Genomic DNA, 5741 nt, shown 5'->3' with positions numbered 1-5741 from the left:
AAGTATTTTCTGTTGTCTTATGAGCTGTTGCATCTGCTCCAGAGGGTGAAATAGTGTTTTGCAAGCAAAGCTACCTGATTTCTGAGGTGATCTCTGGATTAAACTGTTTGTGGCAACCGTCTGACTGAATGCCCCTTAAGACCTCCTTTTGCATGAGGAAAGGAAGAATAGCTGATCTGAAGGAAAGGCCTAAATCTACTCTCCAGTTTCACCTGTTGCTAGCAGGTACATCCAGGTCAGCATGAAAATCCTTAATTAAACCTAAAAGATTCCAGACAGCCTGCCTTTTTAACAGTTTTGTTTCTGTCAGAACAAAACTGCAATAGGTGAACAGAGCTGGGAAGCAGCAGCAGCAGTTTCTGATGTGGTTGCTGCTACAGCTTGGCACCCCTGTTGTTCATAATGATGTACCATACCGCATGCTGACTTGCAGCTGAACAAAACTAACAATAACAAAAAAATGGCACAAGCATATTACTGTGGTTTTATTCTTCCAGTCTATGTTCTTTTGAAAAGCAGAGCAAAAGTGAAATGCTGTCTCCCAATAGAACTGGGACATAATAGATAACTCTGTTTTCATATATAATTTGGTGCTACCTGGCACAGTCTCTAATAGCAATCCTTCGAAGAAATAAAAGAACAGTTCTTTAATGCAATCCCGCAGCAATGAGAAACCAGTCAGAAAACCTGGCACCAGCTCTCCTCCAGTACTCTTGAAGAGAATTACAATGTTGGAGCCCTTACAGACCACCAGTTATGGTGCAGAAGAATCCTTTTGTTGGTTGAGAACATCTGTGCCTTCTTATAGCATGACAAAAGCATGTATGATTTATGGTATAAATGCTGCTTCTTTTTTTATTTCTGCTTTCTGGAAAGTGAAGGTACTCTTAGATCCGGTCCAGACAGAGCAATCTCCTCCTGAGTAGYGTGCCAGAAACTAGCAATGCTCAAAGTAGCCTTTAGGTTACAGTTGCAAAGTMTCTTCTGCAACAGTGACATTTCCAAGGTCAGGAGAGTGTCTGCCAYAGAGTAAGGGCACAAATGTAACTAATGTACAAGCGAGTGTCTTGCATGAGAAAATTTATCTAAACATTAACAAAAAATGGGTAGGGAGTAGTATTTAAGTCAGTTGATAAGCAGATGGTAAGTCTAAAAAATGTAAAACAGTTTTGTTTTGTCTGTATTTGAATCTGAGCAACGTATGTGGCAGGCCTCTGATTTCTCAATGTGTTTTACAATGCTTTGATAAAAAAAGAAAATAGTGAAAGGACAGTGGCTTACCTGAAGTTTCAGCATCCATGGACAGAATCATTTGAGCATTCCTAGGCTTTCTGCAGCCTCTGATGAACRCGAAGAGTCAAAACAGGCACCCTCTTCCCCCCTGTGATGTAAAAGCCGTGCTGGAGTCAAAAGTATAGTGACAGGGGAAGACCTGGGATCTACAAAACTGAAATCCAAGTATAAGGTTCCAGCTCTGACCATCTGGTTATCTGCCTGCAGAACTTGTTCTTTCCTCTCTATGTAGCATAACAGAATCCATGCAGCTCACATGTTTGATTTCAAGAAGTAATGGCTATTCTGACATACGCGTTTCTCTTGCTCTGTTCCATATTCAGATGTAGAATATATTGCACAATCATTTCTCTAGCAGGATAAGCAGGGACTCTATCAAAGAATTTGCAAAAGGGTTCTTTGTGATTTTAATGTTCACTTTTTTCTTTTTAAACTAAAGGCTGAGTCACTAAATACTTAAAGGAAATTCAGTTACTTCACCTTTTCTTTTTGAAGCACTGTGTATTAGAATTTAAGCATATTGAACAACCATTTCCATAATATRCTGCTCACTGAATTCCTTAGGTGAGAATCCAAGAGCTGTGTACAATATCAAGTATACACAAGTATACAGTGAAGCACTTCCATAAGAAGATTCTCCAAAATAAAATGAATGTCCATCCACGGTTTATCAGGAAAAAAAGTGCTATTCTACATGCGCTGTGGTGGCTTCAGAGTTCCTGGTACAACGTAGGTTAGTAAATCAGCAGAGAATGTTGAAAGTTGGGAGGGAAAAAAAAAACTCACCATTTTGGCATGAGTTGTTTGGTCATTTGTGTACAGAGAACAAACTTGAGACTTGCTAGCATAAACACTGGCAAAATATACTGAGTTCAAAATTTCAAGATTTCTTTAAATTTTTGAATTATGTATTCCAAACTTAAACTGTTTTTGTTATATATGCCATGCAAAACAGCATTCAAAGGAGGAGCTAGTGAAACACTATCACTTTAGCCTCAGCTATGACTATACTGGCTCCAAATACTGACTTCTTTCAGCGTTACTTACATGAACTCTTGTCTCTTTTAACCATCTCTTTACTTAGATGTTGGATATCTGGAAACTGARGACAGACTAACTACTGAAGCGAAGAGAAAAGGTTGGAGCTGCCTTACAAGTGAAGAAAAAAACTTCCTGACACAAAAGTTACCAGACCTTATTGCAAGGAACCACTCTGAGTTCCTTGAACTGTTCAAGCAATTGTGAGGGCTCACTGCCTCACACTCAGCACTGAGTGCTCTCAAGAGCAATAGTCCGACTTAGCTGGAAAACTCTTTGACCAGGTAACACAGTTCCTGCACTAGCTTGGATCCCCCAGCTCTTTCAGTGGTCAGATAGACCTTGCTGTTCTCAAAAACCCCCCTTATAAATTGCCTACTATCTTTAAGAGAATTCCAGCTACTATCTTTAAGAGAATTCCAACTCAAACTTACTCAACAGATCATCCGGGAAAAGTATTTTACCTTCCCTTGTTGAACTTACGTAGTCTAAGCACCAGCTGTTTCAACTATGGAGTATTTACACCAAACTCCCTCAGCAGCAGGGAGAAGAAACATCTAAAATTTTAGAATAAATGCACAGATGTTACTGTCTGCTCCTTAATGCTCAACTCTTTTGCCAGGTGTAATCTTTCAGTATGTTTGTTATAGACTGCACCCTTGACTTTGCTGATGTAGAAGTGAAAGCTTTGCAATTTTGAGATGAGTAGAAACTATAGTTCAAAAATATTCCAAGTCTGAGCCCCTGTTAAAGAAGATAGGATAGTTTGTACCTATCAAACCTTTGTTCAATATTCATGCAGCTTTGCTGTACAAGTCCCATTGCCTGGTTTTAGGTGCTTGAAACATTACTTCAGTTAAGGAAGTAAAATTGCTTTCTCTTGAACTGAAATTCTTTTTGCCAAGAAGTAAAAGTTGGAGACGTTTCTGATTACTGCTGTTTGAAAGAAGGAATACACATCTCTCAGATGCAGACTTCTTTTGGCCTTCAACAAATTGCATAACTCCTGCCTGGCTTTCTGTGTCTATAAATGGAGGTTATATTTAAGGCACCCGAACATACAGGGATGCTATAAAAATTAATTAGGTAATGGTTTTAATGTACTTTGAAGATGAAAAGCATTGAAGTATTTGAAGTGATAATTACTCTATGCAAGCTCTCTCCCCATTCTGAGGATTGTTTTTGACTTGCTTGTTGTACTAGATTCAGCAGCACATGTGCTTTTTGGCACGCTGACATTATGTCATGTTTTCCAAAAACTGCAACAATGCCCATTGTGGTGATGCTAGTCACCTGCCTGAAACTAGAATTTATTTTAGGTCATGTTATCGTCCCATATGACATAGCCTGAAATGTTTGTGTATTCTGTGGCATAGAAGGGCACAATGTTTTGGACCAACTGCATGTGAAACCACTTCAGTGCTTTGTGCAGACTGTTCACTTTGCTGTTGCTATGAATTGTGTTAAGATGGGCTATTGCTATAGATACCAAGCTCTGAGCCCGTTCCCGGAGGGACTGTGTTTGAAGCGAATAAGACGTGTCAGCCTGCTGATGAGGGGCTCTTATACTAAAATAYCCTAAACTGCCAGGATTTCAAAACTTTCTGGGTAGAACATAAATATGAGTAGCTAAAGTTGTAAGTATAGAAGGAGGCCATAGAAAACATTRAAGTGATCAGAAAAATTCAGTCCTAGACAGGCCTTCTGTTATGTTTAATGCTAGGTAGACAAAGATAAGTTAGTTTTCTTGAAGCTCAGGTTATGCCATTGTATTTACTCAGCATTCATTAGGCAAAATTAGGCATTATTTAGAGTATTTGTATCTAATACTCTTTGTTGGATGGAAATTAGAAGAAAAAAAGAATTTTCTGGTCAAAGCAGCCTTTGTCTTTTTTCTAGAGGAGGCTGTCTTTTTTCTAGAGGAGCGATAGCAAGAAGATGAGATGAGCCYTTATCATTGTCTAAATGTGGTGTAACTGCAGGTGCCTCAACCCAACCACCTGGGAGCTGCTTCGCAGCTACTAGTTTTGATGYGCTGTATAGAAATAAGCAGGTATCAGGGTCAGCGGAGCTGTTGCTATGCTATGCTCGGAGTCGCATCGCTCTCGGAGGACACCTGGTGGAAGCAGTCTCATCCACAAAGCCTCCTTCGTGGTGCCTGGACCGCGGGGATGTTTGCTTGGAAGCTGCCAAGCAAAGGATGTTTTTGCCCCTTAAGGAAGGTGCTAGCAAGTCATTGACTAGAGCTGGACATAGAAGTCCCCCTGAGTTCTGAGATTGCTTTCCCCATAATGGCATTGARTGTGCAGAAAATCACATCAGGGAACAGAGGAGGCAAGTGGAAGATGGTTTATTGTGTCCAAGAGTATGAATGTGGTGGATGAGACTGCCAAACTGCAAATGAGGTATCTTGAACCATGAATATTCCTAATCATCATTGCAAGTGAAAGTATGAATGTGAAGGCTGTGCATGTCTGATATCTAGAAATGTAAACTGAGCTTTCTATTTAATAAGGTAGTTTGAGACTCTTTTTCTTCTAGATGTGGAAGCAAGCACTTCATTGCAGTTTTCCAAGTAAAAATATTGAATCCAAATTCATGTTATACAGCTGCATTTCAACACATGCATATGTGATGCTCATACAGCACCTGCCAGGTATGCAAAACCAACTCAAACGGGCATTTTGAATAGTAGCTTAAAACCTCGTCCATCAGAATAACACTGCTTCCACCAGGGAAGCATGATTTGTGGAGCACAAGGAGCTGCTGTCTCTTCTGGAAGACGCACGCAGCCTGTCCTCTGCAGCAACACCTCTGGGTTTAGTTTTCAGCTCATCCTTTCTCTTAAGAGCTTGAAGTAGGCATTTAAAAATGTGTGCCACATTGGTGTCTCAACACTGTGAACAAGATAGCTAAGAACTCTATATTTTTGATGACAAAACATCCCCCTTGTCCCCAAAAGGCTGGTCATCGAGGAAGGGCCTTTCCCATGTATGCTCGAAAGGAGGGGTGACTCGGCAGGCAACGTCACTGCTCCTGGCACAGCCCTGCTGTCAGCATATTCCTGCTTTTTCGGGAGCTGACAATGCAGGGAGCCGGCACACGGGATCAGAAGCCAGCGGTTGCGCTCAAGGCAGTATTTTCAATGTTTTGGCCGTGTTTTTGGTGATGCGGCCAGGTATGGGGCGCTTGCAGCGGTGTGGCCTTGCATCTAGCGCCGCGGCTCCCGCCTCGCCCTTAAAAACCGCGGCGAACGGGCCCTGCTCGCCGCAGGGAGGAGGAGGAGGAGGAGGAGGAAGGCGGTGGTCGTGCTGCAGGGGGGTGGGAGGCGGCCCCAGGAAGGGGGGTGGCGCTGGCCGGAGCGCGCGGCCCCGCGGGCAGAACCGCCGCGCTCCGCCCCGGGGGCGGTG

The sequence above is a fragment of the Rhea americana genome, unplaced genomic scaffold, assembly GCF_003343005.1.
Source record: "Rhea americana isolate MKP2758 unplaced genomic scaffold, rheAme1 scaffold_21, whole genome shotgun sequence".
In the NCBI taxonomy this organism is placed as follows: domain Eukaryota; kingdom Metazoa; phylum Chordata; class Aves; order Rheiformes; family Rheidae; genus Rhea; species Rhea americana.
Note: the sequence above shows the minus strand (reverse complement) of the source record.